General features: G+C 55.3%; 2 pseudogenes across 2 annotated transcripts in view; one reads left to right on the plus strand and one right to left on the minus strand.

Annotated features, from left to right (window-relative positions):
* Positions 1-1,643: 1,643 nt before the first annotated feature.
* On the plus strand, positions 1,644-2,575 carry LOC311188278 (olfactory receptor 11L1-like; annotated as a pseudogene). Its single transcript has one exon. The product of its transcript is annotated as an olfactory receptor 11L1-like (transcript).
* Positions 2,576-7,156: 4,581 nt separating this feature from the next.
* Positions 7,157-26,464, minus strand: part of LOC311188279 (class I histocompatibility antigen, Gogo-OKO alpha chain-like) — an 85,347-nt pseudogene continuing 66,039 nt past the window's right edge. Inside the window, exon 5 of the transcript in view lies at positions 7,157-7,312. The product of the transcript in view is annotated as a class I histocompatibility antigen, Gogo-OKO alpha chain-like (transcript). The remainder of the gene's footprint in view (positions 7,313-26,464) is intronic.

A 26,464-nucleotide genomic window follows, 5' to 3' on the forward strand; every position in this document is an offset into this window, starting at 1 on the left:
ACAGAGACCCAGAGGTCTGGTGCCTCTGAGGAGGAAGGGGAGCGGCTGGGAGGGAGTAGGGCAGGCCGGCCCTAGGCACAGAGAGCAGACACCATGCAGCAGGGCCAGCTCCTGGGCGCAGCCAGCAGGTGGAGCCAGGGGCCTTTTTCACTGTAGAGCTCCAGGGACCATGGCTCCGGAGCCCTGAACTGGCCACTCTCTGCAGCCTCATGCCCAAGCCCCTCGCCAAATCATCTGCTTTGCGCGCTCTGGTTTCCACCCTAGCAGAGGCCTCTGCTGTGGCAGCTGCTCTGTCCACTTTCCCAGGAGGAAGGACGGGTGTGCCTGGGGCGCAGGGAGACTACAGCAGTCGGGTGGGAGGGGCGGTGCTCCTTGGGGGGATGCGGCATTTCCGAGGGGGGGGTTGTCGGTTAATTTGGGCAAGAGACCAAATAAAGCCACAGCCAGCTCAGGTGCAACCTCTGGGGGAGAGGGGGGGAGAAGGGGGTGATGCACCACCCATCGGGCTCCCGGGGAGACAGAGGGGGGCGGTGAAGGAGGGCCTCCGGTTACTTCAGCTTCATCAGTTTCCTACACAAAAAGTCTTGGAAGGTTTTGGAGAAGCGCCTGAAATAGTCACTAGGGGAGAAGGAGGGACGTGGAAGGGCCTGCGGCTGGAGTCCTGGGCCTGGGCATTACAGAGGTGACATCACGCTCAGTCCTTGGTGAGGGAAGCCCCTGATGGCGGGTGGATGCTGGCTTCATCCAGAACTAGGCTAGACCTTGAAAAAAAGGAGGGGTGACTTGTTGACTGGACACAAAATCCGATCACTAAGCTGGTGTCCACCTGGGTGAGAAGGTACCAGTGGAGATGCAGGCTGGCTCAGCCCTGGCCACACAGACACACACAGACACACTCAGATGCTCAAGTACCTGGAGGAGGTGTCCATAAACACTGAGGGCAGAACACAGTCTCCCGGGGCTGGGAGACGGGCCAGGTGTGACCTGTTTCCAGATGAGGGTCACCTGTGGGAGGAAAGGGCCCAGGCCCTTTCCAGGAAAACATAGCTATTAATTTTTTAAAGGTTTATTTATTTATGCATAAAGAACTGGGGTACAGGCCAAAGGTTGGGGGTGGGTGGGTGAGAGGATTTACCAGAGACCAGAGACAGAGTGGGGAGCAGAACAGGTGCATCTACTGAAACACGCTGCTGAGGGGAGCAGCGGGGAGACAGAAGAGGTCTGCCTCGCCCTGTGGGTCACTCCCTGGCCGGGGATTGAACTCATGCCTTAGTGGCTGGGGACAGCTTCACAGTGCTGAGACTTAACCCTCGCGCCACCAGGGAGGCCCGGCTATTAATTGTATTTCCTGTGTTTGGCTCAGTGAGCCCCTTCTTACCTGGGGTGTTGAACCTGAAACTTCTAGATCTCAGAGAGCCTGGTGAGTGGAGCTTGCTGAGGCCCTCCCCCAACTCTTGCGCCCCTTTCGCCTAATGGGTTGAAACCACAGTGGTCTAAAAGCCAGGTGGAGCCGCGCACGTTCTTCCAGAAAGCTGTCGTGGAGACGGGAGTGCTCGAAGACAGTCTCTCATGTTCCAGATAGCACCGAGGATTTTCATGCCTTGTCCGCAGTGCTTTCCAAGGTCTCTTCCCCTCCGCAGGCGATGGAGCCCCCAAATGTGTCTGCTGTCACTGAGTTTCAGCTGCTGGGGTTCCAGAACCTTCTCGAGTGGCAGTCCCTGCTGTTTGCCATCTTTCTGTTCATCTACCTACGTGCTGACGGTGGTGGGGAACGTCGTCATCATTGCCGTGGCGAGCCATGACCGGCGGCTGCACACACCCATGTACACGTTCCTCAAGCACCTGTCCTTCGTGGAGGTCTGGGACACCTCCACCGTCGTGCCGCCGCTGCTCGCCGGCCTGCTGTCCCCGGGCCGTGCCATCTCCTTCCCCGCCTGCATGGCCCAGCTCTACTTCTTTGTGTTTTTCGGGGCCACCGAGTGCTTCCTCCTGGCCACGATGGCCTATGACCGCTACCTGGCCGTCTGCAGCCCCCTGAGCTACCCCCTCCTGATGCGCCCCAGACCTGCGCCAAGCTGGTGGCCGTCTCCTGGGTGACCAGGGTGGGCACGGGGTCCTGCCCTGCCTGATGATCTTCAGGCTGGACTTCTGTGGCCCCAACCGGATCAACCACTTCTTCTGCGACCTGCCCCTCCATGCGGCTCTCCTGCTCCCGCGTCTACCTCACCGAGATGGTCGTCTTCGCCCTGTCCATCGCCGCCTGTGCGTGTGCCTCCTCCCCACCCTCGTGTCCCACGTCTTCATCGTGGCCGCCATCGTAAGGATCCCCTCCGCCTCCGGCCCGCGAAGACCTTCTCCACGGCGGCTCCCACCTGGCCGTGGTCACCACCTACTCCGGGACCACGATCTCCATGTACGTGCGCCCCAAAGCCCACCTGTCCCCTGAAATCAACAAGATCATTTCCGTCTTCTACACCGTGGTCACCCCACTGCTGAACCCATCATCTACCATTTGAGGAACAAAGACTTCCAAGAGGCCGAGAGGAAAGTTATGACGAGGAGGGGCCTCGTCTGAGGCCTCAGAGCGCAGGGCAGCTTCTCGCTCAGGTGTGGCCAGTGGGTGGGGCCAGGCGCAGCCCAGTGCGGTGGGGCCCTCGGGGGGCGCTGCCCTGGCTGCCACAGGTGGGGGCTGCTCCCCGCCCCCCCCCCCGCCCGCCGGCCGCTCGCTGGGCCCCTGCCGGCCCTGCTGTCCTCGCTCTGCTCTCCTGGGTCCCGCCGTGTGGCCGCGGGCTCTGCACGTCCCGTCCCAGTGCACGGCCGGCCCGAGCTCGTGGGGCCGCGGACAGAAGCCGCCCGGGGGCCCGCGCGGGGTGTCCCGGCGTCGCCCCGGCTCGCGGCAGGCGGCCCAGGGGCGCTTCCAAACGCCAGGCTGGTCTGCAGAGACTCAGATCCCGGGTGTGCATTGAATGGAATCTTAGGAAAAGCAGTCATGGCGGGAGGAGAGGGCGGGGCGGGTGAAGGGGGCAGAGGGGAGAGATGGACGGGCGGGGGGAGGAGGGAACCGAGGGGGAGGGAGGGAGGCGGGGGGGCGGGGGAGGGAGGGGGGCGGGGGAGGGACAGGCCGCTGTGGCCCGCGTGGCCGCCCCGTGCAGCTGCCGTCCCCGCCGACTCTGGACCCGCTGTCGACGCGCCGCTGCTGACCGGCTGCCCCTGCCCCTCCCCGGGTGCCTGTCCCCGCCGGCGTGGGGGCCGGGGCGGCCTGGGGCGTCTCTGCCTCGGTGGCGTCTGTCTCTGGCCTGCAGCGGAGGCCGGCAGTGCCCGCGGCGCCCTGTCCCCGCCCGGCTCGGGGCTCCGCCCGCCGCCCTCCAGCTCGCCCCGGCCCCAGCGCGGGCCGCGGAGCTGCTCCCGCCTCCCCGGGCCCGCCCCCCAGGACGTCGTCGGGCCCGGGCGAGGCCTTCGGGCCGGGTGAGCGTGGACCAGGGCAGCGCGCGAGGGAGGCGGGGGACGGGCGGGCGCGGACCCGCCGCCCAGAGGCCCGGGAGGCCGAGGCCGGGCCCGCCAAGGGGCAGCGCGAGGGCGCACGGGGCGGCGGACGCCCAGGACCGGCCAGGGCCCCCCGCCCGCCGCTTCCCGCCCGCCGCTCACCGCGGGCGCCGGCCAGCCACGGGGGCCGCCGCGGGCCGCTCGGCGAGAGACACCGGCGCCCGCAGCTGCGTGAGTGGTGGGGCGACACCTGCAGCAAGGGACGCCCTGAGACCCCGGGCCCCGGGGCGCCTTCGGGGGCCCCCAGAGAAGAGGCGGGGCCTGCAGCCCGCGCCCCCGCCCGTGTCTGAGCGCCGCCAGCCCCGCTTATAGCCGCTCTCAGGCTGCCCCGCCCACACAGCTGATTGGACCGTTTTTCAATCCTGAGGCTGATTGGACCGTTTAGCACCAGTCAGCTGGTAGCTCACACCTGATTGGGCCAGCCCACAAGCCGGGAAGCACAGGTTGCATAAAAAGGCGCTGAGGCGCCGGTCGGCTCTGGCCCCGCTGCCCGGATGCCGGGGCCGGGCGTGGGGCGGGGCTTGGCCAGGCTCTGCGGGGAGTAGCGGGAGGGGTGACCCGCCGCGCCCGGCGGATGCCCAGCGGTGGTCAGCGGCCTGCCAGGCCAGCGCTGTGGGCCTGTCCCTGACCCCCTGCCCTGGCGCCCGCTGTACGGGGAGCAGGCGGGGCTCCCTGCGGACCGAAGAGAGACTTGCGGGCTGAGGCGGGGCTTCCCCGGGTCGGGGTGGCGCTGGGGCTCGGAAATCCTCGGGGTTCCCGGGAACAGGACGCGCCCCTGAGCTAACCTGGGGCCGGGCCAGGGCCTCTCGGGCTTGACTGAGCGCGGGGCCGGGGCGGGCGGCTGCGTGGACCTGCTGGGCGGGGGGTGGGGGGCGGGCGTGGGGGCTCCGGGGGCGCCATCCCGCGGCAGCCGGGACGCACGGGGCCCTGCGCGGCCGGGAGACGCGTGGGTCCCGAGGAACGGCGCGAAGGCGAAGGCGCCCGCGCGGGCTGCGGGTCGGGCGAGGGGCGCGGCGGGGGCTCCCGGGGTGCCCGAGTCCTCGGCGGAGGGGCGTCCCTGCGCCCGGCGCCCCCGCCGAGCCCGCACCGAGGCCTGAGGACTTGCGGACGCGGTGCCCGGGCGGGCGGACGCGCCCCTGGCTCTGCCCCATCCTCTGCAGCCGGCCCGGCTGAGCCGCGGGCCCGGGATGTCCTCGGAGGCTCGGACGCGCGCCCGCCCGCCCCCGCTCTTTGGGGCACGGAGTTCTGTGACACCAGCCTCGTCGCCCGAGCCCGTCCCCCGCGAGGTCCGGCTCCGCGCTGCCGGGGCGGGGGGCGCAGCCCAGGTGGCCAGGGGCGCTGCTTCCCCCCAGGCGCGTCGACCCCGGAGCCGCCGGGAACGCCCCTCGGCCGGCGGGGCCCGCGGGGCGAGCCGGGCCTGACCCCCGGGCGGGCGGACGCGCCCCTGGCTCTGCCCTGTCCTCTGCAGCCGGCCCGGCCGAGCCGCGGACCTGGGATGTCCTCGGAGGCTCGGACGCGCGCCCGCCCCCCCCTCGGGCTTCTCTGCGGCCCTGGAGGAGGGTCCTCGCCGGCCGGGCCGGACAGGCAGCAGATGGACCGAGGGGCCCGAGGAGCCAAACCTGCGGGGCGGGGGCGCCTCGGGAAGCACCCGCGGTTTTTGAAAAAAAGACATGTATTTATTTATTCATGCGCACAAGAGCCGGGGTGCAGCCAGCGGCGGGGCGGGGGTGGCGGTGGGGAGACTCCCCAGGACAGCGAGGGGCGGAGCGGGAGGATGGGCTGAGGCGCCGCTGCGGGGTGGCGTGGCCAGAGCATCGGCTGCCCCTGGGGTCTGCGCCTGGCTGACCCACTCGGCGCCCGCCTGAGCCTCGGCCCGCGCGCCCTCGGCGCTCCCCGCCTCGGAGCCAGACTTGGGGACTCTCGGGCGCGTCCCTTAACGCCCGCCTTGGCGCTGCTTCTCCTGATTTTCCCTGCAGCCCCCCACCCCTTGCGCGGAGGGGACCCCGCTGCGCCCACCCCGCCTGCGTCCAGTCCTCCTGGCGCGTGACCCGCGCGGGGGGGGGGGTGCGCGGGGAGCGCCAGAGCCCCTCGGAGCGGGGGCCTGGGCCTGGGAACTGAAGCGGCGGGCGGAGGACACGCGTCTCAGGGGCGTCCCGTTCATCCCTCACGTTGGGTCCTCACCGGACACACCCCCTTCTGCTAGCTGGTTCCCCTCACCGCCCCCCTCCCCACCAGCTCCTGGCGGGACCGTCCCTACAGGGGACAGACAGAGGCTGCCAGGGAGCCCAGGGGCCCCTTTGGTGTCTGCAGCGCGCGCCAGCGCCTCCTCCGCGGCTCCTCACCCGGGCTCCCTGGCGGGGTGAGCAAGGAGCGCGCACCCCCGCCCGCCCCATCACCCCCTCCCCAGCGCGCCCTGCTCTGGGGCTCCCCTGCGGGGCGCGGCCATAGTTTCGCAGTTGAGCGTGGCCCCACGATGGGTCTCAGTCCCCCAGGCTCCCCCCTCCGTCACGGGTGCCCCCAGGCGCCCCGAGGAGCCCAGGAAGACCCCGGGCGCGCCGCGGGCGCTGAGGAGGCGCCCAGTTCGCCTAATGAGCCCCGGGCCTCACAGGGGCGGTTTGGAAAGGGGGGGGCTCCGCGCCTTGCTGTCCCCAGCGCGCCTCCCCTGCGCTCCCTCCGCGCGGCCAGGGTAGCTGTGCCCCAGGATGGGAGAAGACCCTGGGGACCCCAGGGGCGCCCATAGACACCAGGAGGGCTCCGGGCGCGCCTGAAAGACCGACCTGCGCCGTCCCCGGCTCGAGCTGCTGTCCCGGGTCCCAGGGGGCCTCCAGCAGGGCGCGGAGTCCCCAGCCCAGACTCGGGCCAGGTGGGCGGCAGCGCCCCCCCCCCCAGCCCCCGGCCCCCACCCGCGCAGGGGACGGGCAAGGCCGCCTTACCGGGCGAGGGGAACGGGGCGGGGGAGCAAGCTCTGCGCGCCCGGCCGCCCGCGGGCCCCTGGGGGACGGTCCCGGGGAGCCCCCGCTGCTGCCCGGGCTCGGCTCCCGCCTTGCGGTCAGCGCCGAGCACCCCGGCCGCGGTCACTCCGTCCCCCCAAGACCGTAGTCACCTCCCCGTCCCGGGGGATCCCTCGCGTCCACCGCGCCCCTCACTGATGGGACAGGGGTCGCTGCCCCCCCAACCCAGCGCGGGCCCTGACCCGGGGGAGCGGCGTCTACGTGGACCCGTCTCCCGCGGGGTACCCGGCCTGGCGGGTGCGGCGGCCTGAGGCTCCTCCCCTGCCTCGAGTGTGGCCCCGGGCTCCTGTGCCACAGGGAACCCAGACGGCGGGAGTGTCGGCACCCTGCTGCGCATCCTCCCGCCTCTGGGCTCCTGCCTGGCCTCGGCTCTCCGAGAGGGCGGGATGGGGGCCCAGGGGGGCCCTGGAGGGGCCGAGAGCGCGGGCGGCCCAGCGCCCAGGGATGGCCGGTCCACGCCGGCCGGGGCGCCACACCTGCTGGACGCACGGCTGGGCGGCTCTGGGGCCTGAGCCCCTGGGCGGGTGAGCAAGGTCCGGGAAGTGGGGCGCGCGCAGAGCGGCGCGGGGTGCGGGCCTTTCCTAAACCGCGGTGCAGCAGGATCAGCCCGGGTCGCTGCCCGCCGCGGAGCTGCCCCTGCCGCGGGCCAGGAAGGGCCAGGAGCCCTGGAAGCGGCTCGGCTCCGGCTCGGGGGCGGCCCTCGAGGGGCGGGGCCGGGACCCCCCCTTCCCGGCAGCGGTGGGGCCGGCGGGGCAGAGCTGGTGGGCGGGTGGCGGGCGCTGCCAGGGCTTCGGAGCCGTGTTGGGGGGAGGGGGTGGCCTGGCGCTCCAGCTCGATTTCAGCTTCAGTCTCCACAGTGACCCGCGCCCCTGCGCGCGCGAGAAAACAGGAGGCGAGTTCTGCTTCCCGCGGTCCAGCTTCTTGTGGTCAATAATTATCTTCCTTCCTTTTTAGCTTTTGATACTTTCTAGTGAATTTAAGTTCGTAATGTATTTCTTGACCTTCTATATCAACAGTTGGAATGTACGACTTCTGGCACATTGAGAATTTATAAAAATGTTATTTAATACCCACAACTGTGCTAGCAGCAAGTTAACATGATAAAAAGAAATAGTGAGATAAATCATTTAGTAACGCCAAGTAAGAAAAAAAAATCAGAAATCAATGGTTTTAATTGTGATTAAATGTTTGAATTCATACAACTCAAAGCAGTTAATGTTTTATTAACTTATATATCTAATTACGTTGTACAAGGTTGGCAAAAATGTTGGCAGTGAAGAGTATGTGTTTAGAATGGTCTGATCCAGTTTCTTGTTCAATGCACACACTGGATTCTCATTATATTCCATAACGTTTATTGACCAGTGTAACAGCATCATGAATTAATGTTAACAGAGTCACTTATCGGCACTAAAAATAAAAAGGCCAATCACTTAAAAGAGCAGTAGGCCGTTGTCAGCCTAGAAGCTCAAAGGTCAGGATTCTGCCACCTCTTCTACCGCCCCTGGCTGGTCTCCAGATTTGCCTGGTTCCACCTGGAACTCCCCCGGGCTGGACTCAAGGTTAGCCTGACTCAGCCCCTCCCAGGTGAGTGTTTGAGAGTGACTGAATGTCTGATATCCAATTGGAACTGCATTTCATCATGAAATATTTGGTGTGAAATTTTCAAGTATGGAACATCACAGATGGGAAAGTAAAGGATGATGCAGTCAGCGGAGAGGAGCTGAGGCCAGACAGCAGCCACACCCACGGGGCACTTCACTTCCCAAATGAGATCTTCTTCAAATCCTTTGCATGTCTATGAACACACCAAATGATAGTGTTACTTTTTGCACGTAAATCCGATGGCTTTTTTCACTTCAACGAGTTCATAAAAATGCAGACACTCTGTGTGAGATTCCTGTTGATGACCTGCCCAGCCAGGGCATTGTCCTGCCATTCCCACCCGCCCACTCTAGGTGATGAAATAAATGGGGACAACACTCCTGTGAAGTGTGGTGTGAGTCATGGATGGCATCCCTAACACATTTCTAGGAATATTAGATACGAGGTAGACTACTAGCTACCGTTTTGTTTTGAGCAGATTGTTTCTCAAAAATTCCCACCCAATGATTTTTGTAATATTTTAGTAATTATACTGCACAGGGACTTAACTTTCTTATTTCTGCTGTCCACCAAGCGCTGAGTGTGTTTATGGTAAATGTGGTGACACCCATACCAGAGCTTCCAGAGGGTCTCCACCACATCACGTGTGTGGGTCCTTCTCTACAGTGGATCGCAACTGCTCAGATTCTAACTTGGACCCTAAGACCTTGTTTATGCTGTGAAGGCCTCACTCACTAAGTACAGGGGCCTCTGTCCTACCATGACCCTTGATCCCACATGTGACCGTGAGGGTCAGTGACATTAGAGGGGAAGCCGCCTTAGAGACTGGAGATGCTGCCCCAGGGACAACTAAGATGACAACAGATGAAACTGCTGCTGACAACTGCTGACAACTGAGATGAAACCCAGCCATCTTCTCTCTTGGCCGGGAGCTACAGAAATGGAGAACAGCAAAGAGTGGCTGAAAGTTCAGTTACTCCAGTATACACGGAATATCACATGGCACCTAAGAGGTAAAAAGAGCAACAACTAAAACTAAGGGTATATGAAGTTATCTTAATATGATGATGGTAAAGGGAAATGTATAATTATTGTGACAAAAATCCACAGCATTTGCTTTTATATATTCTCTTTAAAAATCTTTAAAAATGATTTCTTTCCTTATTAAACTACCATTTTACTTGCTCTCAAGTAAAATGAGCGGGAATGAACATTTACAAAGGAAATTAAACCCTCTTGATAGAGCATGGTCAGTGGTCAGATTGTATAAGTGGGGAATTAGCCTGCAATCATATGTGCTTTCCTCCCTTCTGGTCCTCTTTTATGGCCATTTTCTTCTTCGGGTAGTTTGCTGGAGTCGTCCGTTTATCTTCCGTGTCCCAGTTCTCACTGGGACCTGCCGCTTTTCCTCCCTATTAACTTTTTTTAATGGGAGATCTTACTCACAGCGTCTTCTCGCTGCCATGTTGCTCTGCCCCTCCTGTTAGAATTTTTTAATGTCTTCTGTGACCTTGCTCTTCCCTCCTCTTGGCTCCCTGAATCTCTCTGATACCCCAGCATTCGGGAACTGAGGGAGGATATTCTGGATATGTAGCCTGGCCTCCACTTAACAATCTCCCCCAACTCTCTGCCATCCGCAGCATCAAGACAAGACCTGTAGGACCTTTAATGGAAAGGAACTTTAATACAGTTAGTGTGCAACAAAGACAAAGGAAAGAATAAAGTTTCCAAATCAAGCACCCAAAGTCACCATCCCCTGTGGGTAAATGTTCAGCCAAACAGGGTTGGCCCAAGCAGGGCCTGAAAGCCTGTTACTGTCTAAAGCACCTCCTGGCGGGGACCCATAGAAAAGGGGGGACAGGGCTGACAAGTCTGGAAGGAAAAGAGCAAAATCAAGGTAGAAGCTGCCATTGTCACCTCCCATGGATTTCTCACCCACACCTGTGTAACCCAGTCCAAGGCCAAGAAGCAAGCGCAGCTTCTTCACTTGTCTCTGCCCCATGTGCCTCCCCCAGGTCTCCTTCTGGCTCCATCCTGCTTCCTTCCTCCTCAGCCTCCTCTCCAGATGCTTCTTTCTGTTCAGCTTCACCCTCCTCAGATGGGGCAGGAACCTGGACCCTCCCCTGGGTACCCCCCCATTACAGTCCTCTCCGTCACCAGCATGTACATGTGTGTGGTTGACACCAGCCCTGCAAGGACGGGCAAGGCCCCGGATGTGCACAGTTCCCTGGGCAGTTACAGGCCAGCACTGCTGCATCTCCCTAGGGGAGAGAGACGCTCCAGCTCCCCAGTGAGAGCCCGTGTCACCCACACAGACCTTCCCCCTCAGTGTCCCCTGTGCCGCCCCTTCCCTGCCCGGTCCTCTCTGGCTCTCCCTGCACCCCTTTCCGCCTCTGTCTCCTAAAGTCCCCATTTCCATCCTCTGCTTTTCCAGGAGTCTCCCCATCTTCCTAGACAGTGCCCTGGGGGCTCTCCTAGGCCCCTCCCCTCATCCAAGGATGGAGAATGTCAGGTGATTCCCAGGAGGAGGGGCTTTCATCATTGGAAGCAGAAGCAGAAACAAATTCAGGGACCCAGGAATCTAAGTTTCCATCCCAAGAGACTGAGGCGACCTATATATTTGGGGATTTGCCCAGAACCTAGGAACCAGTTGTCATGTCCTGGAGACCACTGGAGACTAAAAAGGACACTTAATCTGACACAGCACTTGGACACCCCCTTGTGTGCAGATCCCTGTCCTGCCGCTGGGAGCCCAGGGAGCCTGGGGAGGGCCTGGCTGAGCAGGAGAAAGGGCGGCTCTGGGCTCCTGTGCTCAGCCCTGTGGCCACACGGGGGCGCTGCCGCGCTGCTCCGGATTCTGGTGGAGCCGCCAGGACGGGGCGGGGCTGAGGTGGCCAGAGTTGGGGGTCCTGGAGGGCGGCGTCCTGGGGGTGAGATGCTCTGTGAGGAGTCAGAGCAGCAGGGCTCAGAGGAAAGGAGACTCCAGAGCCTGCCCTGTGTGTGAGGTTTCCAGCTTTTCTCCCAGAACCCCCCTCTCCAGTCCCGGATGATGATGCCTGGGAAAATTGGAAAAGAGAAAATTTTTCACTTCTACAACCTATTCAATATTGAGGGCATTACAAAAAAATAACATTTAGGGCCTCCCTGGCGGTTCAAGGGGTTGAGACGCAGCACTATGCATCTATCCGCAGCCACGGCGGCATAAGTTTGATTCCCCAGCCAGGAAGCTGCCCACATGGCGCAGCAGACCTCTCCTGACTCGCTCCCTTCTCCCCTCAGCAGTGTATTTCAGTCGGTCTGCCCGTTCTGCTCCCCACTCTGTCTCTGGTTAATCCTCTCACCTCCACATTTCTGGCCTGCACCCCAGTTCTTGTATGCATAAATAAATCCTCATAAAAAAATAAATTGATCTTTAAAAAAAAACATTTAAAGAATACTGTTAGATTTATAGAAAAGTTGCAAAGGCAGTACAGGTCTTGTTTATCCCACACCATTTCCATTTTGTTAACATTCTACATGAATACTTTTATTTTTTTACAACTAATGCAGCAATGTTGACATAATTACTAAATGCCATACTTTCATTAGTTTTTGCTAATGTCCATTTTATTCTCCATAATCTCATCCAGTTCGCCTGGATGACAGTTTCTCAGACTTTCCTTGTTTTTAAAACATTGGCACTGGTGAAGAGTGATGTTTGGGAGAGGTGTTGGGATCACAAGTCTTGGGTCACCTCTAAGAAAAGCTTCACCAGAGTCCTCCTTTCAGTGGCTTGTGGGCACACACACACACACACACACACACACAAAAGGAAAGAAGAAGCAGCTGCTTGCGCAGATGCCGGCAGGTAGGAGGAACTGCCCCTGTAGAAGGTGGGTGTGTTAGGAGAAGCCTGCAGGCCCCAGGTGGCAGCCTTGGGAGCAGAGCTGCGTCTTCCCAGGGCAGAAAAGTCACTGAGGTCGTGTTCTAGTTGGGAGGGCTCATTCCTTTGTGGGATTGTCATCTGTCATTAAATTAATTACTTCTATGGTGTGACGAGGCTGATTTGTCAGGAGCAGCGAGTCTCTGCAAAGGCTCCATCCCTGTATCCCACCTCTACTCTGCGCCTCCTTATACTTCCTGCAGCATCTGATACTTGCTATATCAGTTGGCCCAAAACAATTTTCATTTCTATAGTTGGTTTAATAACTATGCTAATCACTTCTACCTCCACCTCTAGTTTTTTTTTTTTTTTAAAGATTTATTTTATTTATTTATGCAAGCACTGGGTACAGTCAGAAGTGCGGGAGGGTGAGAGAATTCTCCAGAGCCAGAGCAGAGAGCAGACAGGCAGAAGGACCGAAGTACACTGCTGAGGGGGAGCAGCGGGCGGCAGGAGAGGTCTGTGTGCCATGTGGGACCCTCCTCCAGTGGCCGGGGAGCAGCCGGGGATCGAACCAGCGCTACAGAGGCTGCGGGCAGCTTCATAACCCAGCGCTCAACTGCTGCGCCACTGGGGAGGCCCTCCACCTCTAGTTTCTGGTCATGTTACCCCTGCACCCTAAATTTTCTACTCTGAGCCTCCATCAAGGAGCACTGCTCAGGACTATTGTTCTTCAACTTAGGGTTTTGTTTTTTTTTTTTTTTGACTGGGACTCTGGGTTTAGGGAAGCAGACCCCAGGGGTGCAGGGCCATTGTCCACTCAACACGTCAGTGCTCATCATGTCCACCTGACTCATCACTGATGGTGTTAACCTTCAATGCCAGATCAAGGCAGTGTTACCCAGATACCACCTTACACCTGTGAGAATGACCCATTGAAGTGTGTGGAGAAAAAGGAATTCTGGTGGTGGGTCAGAATGGAGACTAGTCCTGTTAGCCAGCAGAATAAGGGGTTCTTAAACCTGTGCACTTCACATGAGTTATGTCATCAGCTGCATAAAGACAAAACATACTCTAATGCATAACACCTTCGTTAGAAAAGAAAATTAATACAAATCAGTGTGCAATAGAGAATTAATGTGCAATAGCAAAAGAGAAGAAAAGGAATATAGGTAGAATAGTTCCCAAGTGAAGCACCCAAAGTTACCCGTCCCCTCATGGGTAAATGCCCAGCCAAACAGGCTTGCCCAAAGCAGGCCAGCTGAGGCCCAAAGGCCTGCCACAAGGTGAAGGCATCTAGTGGTAGAGACCCATGGGACAGGGGTAGGAAATGCCAGACAAGTCTGGAAGGAAAAGAGAAAAGTCAAAATCCACAAAAACATAAGAGCAGCCATTGTCAGCCTCCCCTTGAGTCTCTCATGCACGTCTTTGTCTCTTTCACGTGTCTCTTTCCATGTCCCCAACTCCTTGGCACAAGTCCAAGCCTGAGGAGCGAGAGTGGCTTCTTCTTGGAATGTCTCTCTGCTCCATGCGCCTCCTCCAGTCTCCTCTCCCCATCGTGCTCCACGTCTTCCTCCTCTTCCTTGGCTTCTCCTCCCTGCTCAGCCCCACCTTTCCTGGGGCGGGGCAGGACACCTGGAACCTCCCTTTTCTATGGAGAGCACATGGTACAGTCCTGCCCCTGTGGAGAACAAACGAGGGTTCCTCAAAATATTCAAAATAGACCTGTCACCTGGTCAGGGACTCCATTCCTTGGGATTTATCCAAAGAAGGTAAAACACTAATTCCGAGGAATATGCGCCTCCTATGGTCACTGCAGCGCTGTCCACCATAACCAAGCTATGGACACAACCTAAGTGCCCAACGGCAGAGGAGGGGATAAAGAACACAAGCTTTATACCCAGTGGAATACTACCCAGCTGTGAAAAAGATGAAATATTGAATTTGCAACAACATGGATAGATGTGGATGGGATGACGCTAAGTGCTGCACCTCCCCCTGCAGTGACCTTTTGCGCAGTCTCTCAACCCTGAGACGGCCTCATCGTTCACTGCTGTGCTGGTCCGCGGCAGCTAAGTGAAAAAGTTTGGAGGCGAAAGTTAAATACTGGATGATTTTATTCATATGTGAAATATAAAGAAACAAAGCAGGGACTGGTAAAACTAAACCAAAACAAACTCTAGAACTGTAACTGCAAAACTGAAGCTATGGGGTGGGGTGAGAGCAGGAAACAAGGTAGGAAGAGGGTCCCATGGACTGTGGTGGAGGACTATGGGGGCCCTTAGGTGGGTGGGAAGTGATAATGAACATCTAAAGAGGGTGACCCTGTGCCTCGCACACATGCAGTGTGTAAACCAGTGTTACCTCAACTGAATAATACAATGAGGGGAAAAAAGAAAAGTTCTTAAGCAAAAGAAAAAAATTAACTGGTCCTCTCCATCAATCACCGGCCTCAGGACTTTGCCTTTGCCTCCTCACTGTCATGCAGGCTGAGGGGCTGGTTTTCCACAAGGGCAGAGGCAGGAGGTGCAGGGACTCCTGGGGCTGCTCAGACACCGCTGGGTAGAGACAGTGCAGAGAGGGCGGCTCTGAGGGGAACCAGAGACAGAGGGTCAGAGTAACCCCAGTGCTGAGCGAGGATCTGGTTCCCAAGGAGAGGGGAGTGTGTGTGTGTGTGTGTGTGTGTGTGTGTGTGTGTGTGTGTGTGTAACAGCAGAGACAGGATACACAACATAAGATGATGGGAAGTCAATTAACATCAAGCTCCAGAATAAATTAATTCAAATCACACACAGAGTAGAGAGTGTCAGAACAACACCTCAGTAAATACAGTTCCACGGAGAAGCAGCTTTTGAGCAGGACTGAAAAAGCATTGGACCTGAAGAGGAGGAGGAGGTTTAGAAATACCTAATGTTTGGCTTGAGGTGGAAGGAGCTGGGCAGGACCCCCCTCCAGGCCCCGCCCACAATATGGTGGCACCTTCACCCTGACAGCTCCCTCCCCCAAACCCCAATTTTTCTCTCCTTTGGAGTCACCATAGAAAACCCACTGGCCTCAGAGTCAGGGAGAACCATGGGCTGCAGCTACTTTCTCTCTAGACCAGAGCTGGAGGGAGCCACACAGGGGGAGGGGGGAGTGTGTGCCCTGCTGGCCTGGTCCAGGGGCAGGATTAGCCCAGGTCACCCCAGTTACCGAGCTGAGCCTTTGTCCACAGTCCAGGAAGGGAGGGAGAGATGGAGCAGGGTCTGCCTCAGCTCCTGGAGGAAGGTGTAATGTTAGGTGGGTGAACTTAGGTTTCTTTCTCATTCTGGGCTCCCCCATCTCCCCAGGTACCCCTCCATGTGCAGCAGGGAGAGGATCTCAGAGAAACCCAGGCTGGATCCCGCACCTCCCTCCCCACTATCGTGTTCAGGGTGAATCCCCTTGTATTCATGGCCACACTGGAGGAGAGCACAGAAAGGTAAGTATTATTATTGTATTCGCAAGTGATTAGAAGGAAGATTTTTTACTATAAATGCTCTTTTATTTTTGTTGTTGCTGTAACAGTGCTGTGCAATCAGAAAAAAAACCTGGGAGAGGGAGAAAGTGTGGACTTGAGTTTTCATGATGCAAACAAAAAAAAAAAAAAAAGGAAAAAAAGCCAAAAATGAAAATAAGACAAACATGGATTATTCAGTTTAACCCATGACACCCTGGAAGTTGCCAGATATCATGATCCCAGAGCAATTAATGTCTGTGGGGAGTGAGACTCAAAAGCCCAGCCCAGGAAACACAGCGGGGGATGCAGGGCTCTGACCAGCCCAGGGCCCCCCTGCTGTGGCAGCTGCAGTGGGGAAGGGTCTCCGAGCAGAGGAGTCTGGGAACTCAGTGTGGTCACGTCCACTGGAAACATCCAGAGTGAGGTTGGGTCATCCTAGTGACAGCTGCCTCACTACCAGCCCAGGCCGTCCTACTATTGATAAGTCAAATTTAAAAAATTCCTCCCTGGAGGGAAAGTGTCAGGGAAAGGTGGTGGTGTCCATGCAGGCCCTTCCCTCACAGCCCGGCCCAAGGAGAGTCCCCGAGTGTCTCCTCAGGGGCCTCTGCTGCCTCCTCTAGTGAGCAGAGGACTCACATCACGGGGGACATGCCTTGCCATGTCTTCCCTCCTGGGGATCCTGTGGGGAGTGAGCCCCTGAGCATGTGTGCAGACAGCTCAGAACCCAGCACAGGGAGTGCTTGATCCTGAGGGCTCCTGGGCCTTTGTGGGAAGGAACTTGAAATATAATTAGGTCTCCCCAGCTTCTCCTGGAGCTCCCAGAGGGACAGGGCTGTGCACACAAGGGGAGCCGCATCCAGAGTAAGGTTCTGTGTCTTAATTGTCTCCCCAAGAGGACATTGCCTGCTCCCTAGAAGCTTCCTGGAGTGCTTGGATATCTAAATAACATTAAAATATTACGAAAATCGAAGCCTCCACCATCTGGGCATCTAGCTCATCCCAAACCTGGCATTTATCCTAAAGACAGGCCTCCTAAGACATTCAGGCACCCGAGCTCAGAACGCCCCACCCATTGCCTTCTCAAAACAGCATCATGCCTTGAGAACATCTTACCGACAAGGTAAAGGAAGGCTAAGGCCTAGGGTAAGGCAAAACTTAATTCTTTGCTCCCTCTAAGGAGCCATGTGGAATGGGGCATGGTGAGAACCTGAGGTTTAAGGAAAACCCGGCGTTTGGGGATGACCTGACAGTTTGACTTATAAGTTATGGTTTTCAATAGAGAATAATTGAACTTAAAAGAGTGTTCATAAGTTTGTTTAATCGCCACTGGGTGGTTAAAACATCCATCGTGATGTTGGAAAACGATGCCTCTGGTGTGTTTCAGTCCCTAAACTGATGTTTGCAGGAAGTTTGCCTTTTCTTTCTTCTGGATTGTAGAATCAAGTGCCAGGTATCAACTTTTATTCAATTTTTTTCCCAGTGGGAAATTTTCTTCAATTCTCAAGTCAGAATTTACTAATATTTGAAGCTGCTGTCACCTGATGATTTTGGAACGGATTTCACCAACCTTCTTCATTCCAGTACACATTTCAAACTCCTTCATACTTAGAATCTTCACCCTGAAGATTTCCTCTGTGAGGGCTGTGATAACCGACTCTTTGAAATAGAAAGTTGCGGGCCTCCCTGGTGGTGCAGCGGGTGGAGCACTGCGCTGTGAAGCTGTCCGCAGCCTCTACAGTGTGGGTTCGATTCCCGGCCGCCCAGGGGGAAACCCACATGGCACGGCAGACCTCTCCTGCCTCTCCCGCTGCTCCCCTCAGGAGTGTCTTCTGTCTGTCTGCCTGTTCTGCTCCCCACTTTGTCTCTGGTGATTTCTTTCACCCTCCCAAGCCTCTGACTATACTCCAGTTCTTATATAAATAAATAAATATTTAAAAAGAAATAGAAAGTTGCCTATATTTTCCAAAATTCAAATCATAATTCATAAAAGGGCTTCAATCACTTCCCCCACCTCTCAAAAACACTGTCTCAATTCCTTCCCACTGCACGGTCTGGTTAGGAACTGAACCAAACTATATTAAGGACAATTATAAATGAAAGACTTGAAACAGTGGATCAGAGGGAGGGATAGTGACGGAAAGAAAATTCTGAATAAACGGCATCATTCCTCATAGGGCCCAAATCAGCCTTTGGAACACATCAGCCAATTTAATTCCTCTTGTTATCTCTCATAAGTGAGAATTTTGTGGCAATACCAAATGCCTGAGAGTAGGACATTTTTTTTTTCTTTTTCTCCAAGTGGGAGTTGGAGTTATCTGATTTCAGCAAGGTTGGAGGATGGTGTGTGAGGAGAGCAAGAGGTTCCAGTGGAGCTCAGATTGAAGTCCAGCCCTTGCTATGCAACTAGTGGGCTTTGCTCATGCCTTGACACTTCTTTTGACAAGGTAAAACTTCTATTTACTTCCATAGGGAAGGGTTTGCTTTCTGGGTCTGCTTTCATGTGTAGATGTCTAAAGTGAGAAATCCCACCTTGTCTCATTATTTGTACTCCCATTTTACTGTGTTTCTCTAATTATATTATGTAAATATCACACATTCATTGTGAACAACTCAAACCATTTATAAAATATGAAACTTCTGAAATATAAAAATGTAATTAAAAATATCTTGTCATCTTACCATAATAATAAACATTAATATTTTGGTGACATTTTTGCATGCATCTCTTTACATATCTATGTGTTTTTAATAAACAGCATTTAGCATAAATGATAATTTTCCTGTGGATACCTTTCCACACCCATCTCAGCAGCTTAATCCCCATCTCCATTTTCCCCAAGTAACAAAAACTTAGCTAGAACAAAAACTTGAGATTTTGCATGGGAATAGTTTATTTGGGTTCATTACCATGGGAACAGGAAACATAAAGCAGGGAGTGGAAGAAAAGTTGATACCAGGGAGCTTTACTGACCTGGGTACTGCCATGGGCAACTGGGGTTCAATCTCCCTGACAAATAAGGTGCAACTGGACTAAGGTGGTGGAAGTTGATACCTGCATGAAACTGCTTACTATGATACAATCAACTATAGCAGTAAAAAGGTGAACTGAAGGGATAGAAGACATGAGGTCTGAGAAATGTCCAATACAGTCTACTCCTTACACCACTCAGATCTTTTCATGGGCTCTGTGGAGTCCAGTCAGTCACAGGGTCTTTGATGTGGTGGCCAGTGACAAGCTCTACAAAAGATCAGTTAATGGGCCAAGCCTCCACAGATGCATGTGGTCACAACACCATTATTAATGTGCTTTGTCTCTTTCCCACACAGCCATTCCAGATTCCCCTCCCCCTGGAGCAAACCTACATTCTTCATCCCTGCAGAGTGGGAGGCTGAGTCCCTCACCCCCATCAGGACATGGCCTCTTTGTATTTCTACTTGGCAAGAAGCCCCAGTTCTCCAGAGTTTCTGCACGTGCTCATTTCTTATTACATTGTGCAGCAGCAACCCTAGCTCCTCATAGTAATCAGGGTCAATTATTCTGAAAACAATAACAATAGAGTTCATTATGGCTCACTGGCTCAAGGAATATAAATGCGTAGGCAGTAGATATAACATCAAATCTAGCAGAACCTCGCTGGTACAAATATGCCTCCCAACGTCCCACCTCACGTCCCTGGAGAGCCTCTAAACTAATAGGGTGAAGGCGTGGGGTGAGAAGGATAAATTCCTCCAGTGGATCATTAGGAGTAATGGTGAGAGTGGCTGATCCTTCTTCACCTCTTAGTTGCAGGATCCATGCTTTCTCGATATTGGAACACAGATTATATATTGGCCATTACTCAATGTGTATAACACATGTTGAAAGCTGCCTACCACCATCTCAGAGTGTTTTGCCCAAGATAAAATGTTAAAAGTTTTTAATGTCTCTCCTCCTTCAATTATGCTGTCAACTTCCAAGTGACATGCTGTGTGGTAGAATCAGTGATTCCTGCAGACATGCTGCCAATGTCATACTTATTTCACCATAAAACGTGCCCCTTATCAGAGGCAATGTTATATAGGCTCTATGCTGGTGAATCAGGCAATCTGTTGGCTCTTGAATGGAGATGCTGGCAGTCAGGGAAGGGAATCTTACATCCAGAATGGATGTCAATTCTTGAGAACACATCACTCTCCATAACAGGGTAAACTGAGTGAAGAAATCCACCTGTTACCATGTAGCTGTCTGGTCTACTTAAGTGATGTTATCACAGCAAGAGCTTGACTGTGATTTCTTTGACTGGAAATCTGGGCATTCGTGAGTGACAGTGACTTATGAATCTCCCATGATGAGAAAAAACTCATGCTACTGGACTCAAGTATGATCAAATTGCCCTTGATCTCGATTTCTATGACTTTCAGGGACTGTTGAATAAGCCCTGGGGTGACCAACGAGAGAGGCTGAGTGTTATCCACACAAAGGGGATATTATCTGTGGTAGGTGCTCTCTGAGGTGAGAACTCACATGAGACACAAAGGTCTTACAACCTGTGTCCACTCCCATGGACAAAAATGCCTCATTTCCTAATTTCCTTTGACGTTCATCTTCTCATCTTGCTCCTTCTCAGCACTGAATCATTCAGAAAGTCACAAGCCACTGCCAGGAGTCTATTTTATAGCCGTAACGGAGGGAGGTCAACATTGCCACCATTCAAATTAAGTCATCAGGGCACTGCCTGCAGCTCTTGCCAATCCTCACTGTCTCATTGGGTGCTCCTGGGTGAGGCTATTTAATGAAATTGTAGCCCTGGATATCCCATTACATCTCTAATCTTAATATCTTCCTCCTAAAACATATGTTCTTATAAATGGATGTCCTAACATGGACTGATATAGACATTAATAATGATTTCTTGATTATACTTATGTAATGACCTATGGCTGATTTGATAGATATTGCTCATTTACAAAACCCTACTGTTTAACTAAAATTCAATATCCCCAATTTTTTTTTTCTTTAGGCATAGGGATAAGAGGATTCAGCAGAGACAGACAGGTAGATTTACTGAAATACACTGTTAAGGGAGCATCTGGTGAGATAGGAGAAGTCTGCTGAGCCCTAGCAGGGTCAGCTCCCTGAGCTGGCCTAGATTCAGGCCTCAGTGGTGACAGCGCTGAGACTTCACCCCTAGGACACCAAGGAGGCCCAGCAAACCAAATTTGCATTACACCTACCATGTGTACTACCTCTATTGTGTACTTGGGAAGATCCCAGGTCACCACTTATTTGGTTCCTTCTCTGTAAAACGCCCAGGTAGAATTCAGAACAGAGGCAGCAGACATATGAAGGAATCACTGCCTGAGGGGCCTGGGCAGTGTGTGGTTTGGCTAAAGTGTTTACACTAGTTGTAGATCTTCTGCATAGGCCATAGCAAGAAGGAGGCAGCACTATGACAGAACTGGACGCAAAAGGAGTGAAAAAATTTGGGTGATACGAAACAAACTTTATTAGTATTTCTATAATGAACAAGAAACCCTGGAGGAAATAAAATGAAAACAATTTGAAATCAATTAGCAAACAAAGATTTTTGAATTACAAGAGGAGGGCCAGGTGTCAGTGGTTGGAGGGATAGTAGAAGTTAAACAAGGATATGTGGCTAGAGAGGTGGGTGAGGAGAGGTTTGGGGTCAGCGGTGCTTAGTCAGCACCAGAGGTGGGCAGGCAGGACAGGGGTCAGGGGATGGGACCCTGGAGGAATGGCATCAGGTGAGCACCCTCTGCATATGTTGTTCCAGACGAACAGGAGAGCCCAGCAGGCCTGCTGGGTCAGACAGACAATGCCCAGGGTACTGTAGCTGTTCCTGGGCACTCTGAGCTCACTAAACCCCTACATAGCCTAAAACTCCCCAGATTCCAGCAGGATGTCCCCAGGCTGCTGAGCTAATACCAGCCCTGCTGGGGAAACCAGTCCAGGACCTGCAACCTGTGGGACAACCTGCTGGACATAAGCACACACCACCTGTTTGTGGGGAGGCAGGCCCTAGCCAGGCCCCAGCAGGGCATGCTGGCAGTGGTGTGTTTACACCAGCCCCACCGCGGGAGACAGGTAGAGGCCAGGATGCTTCAGGAGCTGCCCAGTGTGGGCAGTTCACACCCACCCCTTCTGGGGAAGCCAAGACTGGTGCAGGATCCCAAAGACTTCTTTGAGGATTTTGAGATAAGAGTGCTGCAGGAGGAACCAGACAATGACCAGGATGCTGCACCCCATGGGGACAGTGCTGAGCTCACTCCACCCCTGCTGGAACAGCCAGGCCCTGGCCAGGAGAATGCAGCCTATGCAAGAGCATCCTGAGCTCGAACCACACCTGTGGGAGGAAGCCACTTCTGGCCAAAATCCTGCAGGTTCAAGTGAGGGTGCGAAGGCAGCAGCAGCCCTGGGGAACCAGCCCCTGCAGGGATCCTGCAGCACAAGCAGAGACAACCCCGGTGTCTGCTTCTCTCCAGTCAGCAACTTGGCTGGGCTCTGGCCTGTCCCATGGGCTGCAGGGGAGCCTGACTGTGCTCCTTGAGAAGCGGCTAGAGATGCGATTGGACAGGCCATCAGCCACATGCCAGATTGCCACTTGCCTTTTCAAACAGACCACATGCTAGAGCCCTGAGCAGGGACCACCCTAAAATAGGGGGCCCTTGGTATTCTGTTCCTCAAATGAGGCAGTTGCAGATGCCAGGTCAGACTGCTTGTGGTCCAAATCTAGCCCGTGTGGTCTCCTCCAAGGGCCACCTGACCCTACCCCGCCCAGCCGGGCCCATGCACCAGCCTGGGCCACTCACCCTCGGACGGCTCCTCCCGGGATTTCGGGTACTGCAGCCAGTTCCTTTGGACATGTGCCCCAATCTCAAAGTTGCAGGTGCACTTCAACCTGGGCTCTGTGCTGGGACAGATCCCACACTGGGCTGTGGGAGGACAGTCGGGGAATTGCACTCTCTGGATCTCTTCACCTTCCTGGACACAAAAGACCTCCTGGGAGTAAACAGACGCACCTGCTGGGTAGCAACCAGCTGGGGCAAGAGGGAGCAGCCATGACGCTTTGGGTCCCACCACCAGCCAGGCTGGTTCTGGTGTAGACATGAGCAGACTCCTGGGTGGGCCAGACCCTCCTTCCTGGAGCACGCACACACTCACTCTCACCGCACGCACACCCGCACTCACAGGGGGAAGGGAGGAGTGGGGGCATCAGAGCCCTGGAGTGGTCTGACCTGTCCCCAGGGCCCCCCTAGTTACCTCAGGGGCAGTGCTGGCGCTGGCCTGAGGCGTACGCACAGGCTCCTCATGCCTTTCGGCAGAGTGTGACACGAGTTTCGGGGACCTTTTTTGGGTCCACTGTGGGGAGACCTGGGCAAACAGCAAGAAAACTTGGGGCGGGTCCAGGCCCACCAGGCAAGTGAGCTGGGTCAGGTTTGGTTCAGAACCAACTGCCTGGGGACCAGGGTTCCGAGGTCATGTGTGCCCTGTCATCTCGCGGAGGTGATGTCACTTCCTGGGTCCCCTTCCCTGGACTTCCTGCTCAGACAGATGCCCAACCCGCTCCGCCCCCCCCGGCCCGCCACATGGCTACCTGGGCCACTTCCTGTTGGCCCTCCATACCAGGCTCATCTCACAACACTGACAGCAGCACAGCCTCCCAGAGACCTTGGATGGAGCCATGCAGCCAGGGACAACCTGGGGACCCAGGTCTCTGGCTGCTGACCTGGCTCATCCTCCCTGCCAGGGAGCAGGCCCTGCAGCATCGGCAACTCCAGGCTCCTGTCTCCCATGGGCCCAGAGGAGCTCCAGAGTGTGGAGCCTCTCCCTGGGGCGGTCCTGGGGAGTGGGCCACTCCTCTCTGCTGCCCTTGGAGGGGAGGCTGGTGTCAGGCTCACAGCACTTGGAGGGTCCCACCCGGGGAAGGGCACCTGCACACGCCTCACCCAGGCCTGGCCAGCCCTGCTGGGGGCAGAGACATCTCCCACCCGGGGTGCCTGTCCTCCCACCCAGTGTGCCTGTCAGCCCTGCTCCTCTCTGGCCGTGCCCTACAGGGCCCTGTGGGCCCAGACAAGGTGCCAGGGCCACAGACAGTGCACACCTGCCGGCCACAGACTTCTCAGCGCCCCCTGCCTGCTCACACACCTGCCCACCTGCCTGGAGGTTGTATCGACTTGGGGCTGGGTTCTGACTGGGACAAGGCCACCCAAGGCAGGGGGTGTCCACTCCAACAGTGACTGATGCCAGCGAGGCCTCTTCTGTCTCCTTCCCTGTCCTCACTGGCTGACTCTCCCTTTCTCTTTCTGTATGTCCCTCTGATGTTCTCTCTCCCCCTCTTGGTCTGTCCTCATCTCACTCTCTGTGTCTGTCCCTGTCCTTCTCTGCTTCTCTGTCCCTGCCCCATTCCTCTGTGTCCCTGTCTCAGTCTCTCTCTGATCCCCAGTGTGCAGAGGACCAGAGGGAGGGAGGGAGGAGCACAGGGGACTGAGGTGATGGTGCACGGGTGCCTTGGAGAAGGAAACTCTATGGGGACTACACCTGAGGGGGTAGGTGGAAAACAAATAGTCTTTACAAGTGAAAAGTGAAGTTAAAAAATAAAAAAAGAAGAATATAAAAAAAAATACAATCACGCCTGCAGGATCCTCATCCTGTCTTGGCTTCCCCAGCAGTGGGGGTGTGAACTGTCCACACTGGGCAGTTCCTCAAACATCCTGGCCTATACCTGTCTCCCGCAGTGGGGCTGTTTTGATCCTGTCTCCTGGAGGCAGCATAAAATTGGGTTTTGTTTTTGGTACAACCAGTCACTCTGTGTCTTTCTGTTTGGTGAATTCAATTCATTTCCATGAAGGGTGATGACATGATGACTTTCTACTGTGCTTTTGTCTTTAGTCAAATCCAGGCAAGAAATGTGTGGTAGGGCCTCCCCGGTGGCGCAGCGGTTGAGCGCTGGGTTGCAAGGCTGCCCGCAGCCTCTGCAGCATCGGTTCGATCTCTGGCTGCTCCCTGGCCACAGGAGGAGGGTCCCACATGGCGTGCAGACCTCTCCTGCTGCCCGCTGCTCCCATCAGCAGTGTACTTCATCAATCTGCCTGTTCTGCAACCTGATCTGGCTCTGGTGAATTCTCTCACCCTCCTGCTCTTCTCACTGTACCCAGTGCTTGTATAAATAAATAAATAAACAAATCTTAAAAAAAAAAAGTTGTATCTCAATAAATTTGCTTTAAAAACATAACAAATAGGGTCTACAAGTTGCCCTGTGTCTGTCCTCCACAGTATCCTCATCAAGGGCTTGTGGGGCAGGAAACTGCCTGAGCCCACGAGGAGCTGAGCACAGACGGTTTCACTGGACAGAAGCCGTCAAGGCGCCTCCTCTCCGTGGTCCTGAGTCACGCGATGAGATGCTTACATCACGCTGCTTCTGTGATGGGAGAGACTTTAGGGGCCTTGGGTGGGAGGCAGCTTATTTTTCATGTGGGTCATCTTTCTATAGTTATTGTTTCTCTTAGGTGCGGCCCTTTCACCAATGATCCACCACACACCACCACCAGCTCCCCGGGTCTCTCCCGGGCTCTGATCACTCCTGCTCCCCCCCTGCGGTAAGACGTGGATGGGTGGTTGGCCCCGGGTCTTGGAGTTTTCCTGGAATCTTGTCCTTTTCCTGGGCGAAGCCCTGGGCTCCTGGGTAGAATTGAACGTTAATTCCCTGGAAGCAGAAGCAGAAACAAAGTACAGAGACTCTGGAGTCCAAGGATCCATCCGAGACTGAAGGAACCTCTATATTTGGGGATCAGCCCATAATCAGGGAATCAGCTGTTATGACCTGGAAACCTGCTTTTGTCCTTTGTCCATAGGACTAAGAAAATTTGGGGACTTCTGACCTGACACTGGACTTGGGCGCCCCCTTGTGAGCAGATCCCTGTCCTCAGCTGGGGGCCCAGGGAGCCTGGGGAGGGCCTGGCTGAGCAGGAGAAAGGGCAGCTCTGGGCTCCTGTGCTCAGCCCTGTGGCCACACGGGGGCGCTGCCGCGCTGCTCCGGATTCTGGTGGCGCCCCCAGGATGGGGCAGGGGCTGAGGTGGGCAGAGTTGGGGATGCTGGAGGGTGGCGACCTGGGGGTGAGATGCTCTGTGAGGAGTCAGAGCAGCAGGGCTCAGAGGAGAGGAGACTCTGGAGCCTGCCCTGTGTGTGAGGTTTCCAGCTTTTCTCCCAGAACCCCTCTCTCCAGTCCCTGGACGGTGATACCTGGAAAACTGGAAAAGAAAAAAAATTTTTCTTTATATAACCTATTAAATATTGCGAGTATTTTAAAAAATAACATTTAAAGAATACTGTTCGATTTACAGAAAAGTTGCAAAGGCAGTACACGTCTTGTTTATCCCACACCATTTCCATTTTGTTAACATCCTACATGAGTACAGATTTTTCTTTTACCACTAATGCAGCAATGTTGACATAATAACTAAACGCCATACTTTAATTCGTTTTTGCTAATGTCCATTTTATGCCCAATAATCCCATCCAGTTTGCATGGATGACAGTTTCTCAGACTTTCCTTGTTTCCTTGGGAGAGATGTTGGGGTCACAGATGGGGGTTCTTGGGTCACCTCTAAGAAAAACTTCACCAGAGTCCTCCTATCAGTGGGGTGAGGGCACACACACACACACACACACACACACAAAAAGAAAGAAGTCGATGCTTGCACAGACACAAATTGGCAGGAGGACCTGATCCTGGAGGGGGAGGGGCCGGGGGGGTGTGTTAGGGGAAGCCTGTTAGTGGAGGCTCATTAGAAATCTGTTGGTGTGTGTGGTGTGGAATTACACATTTTAATAGGTGTGAAGCTGTACTCCAAAAATTTATACAGTGTTATAAACTAGTGTAACACACGCATATATATATTAATTATTGCTTTTGGGTGTTTTGCTTACATTACTGCTAAAAGCCATGATCCATTACGGAGGTCTT

The sequence above is a fragment of the Talpa europaea genome (genome assembly GCF_964194135.1).
Source record: "Talpa europaea genome assembly, chromosome: 2".
Taxonomy (NCBI): domain Eukaryota; kingdom Metazoa; phylum Chordata; class Mammalia; order Eulipotyphla; family Talpidae; genus Talpa; species Talpa europaea.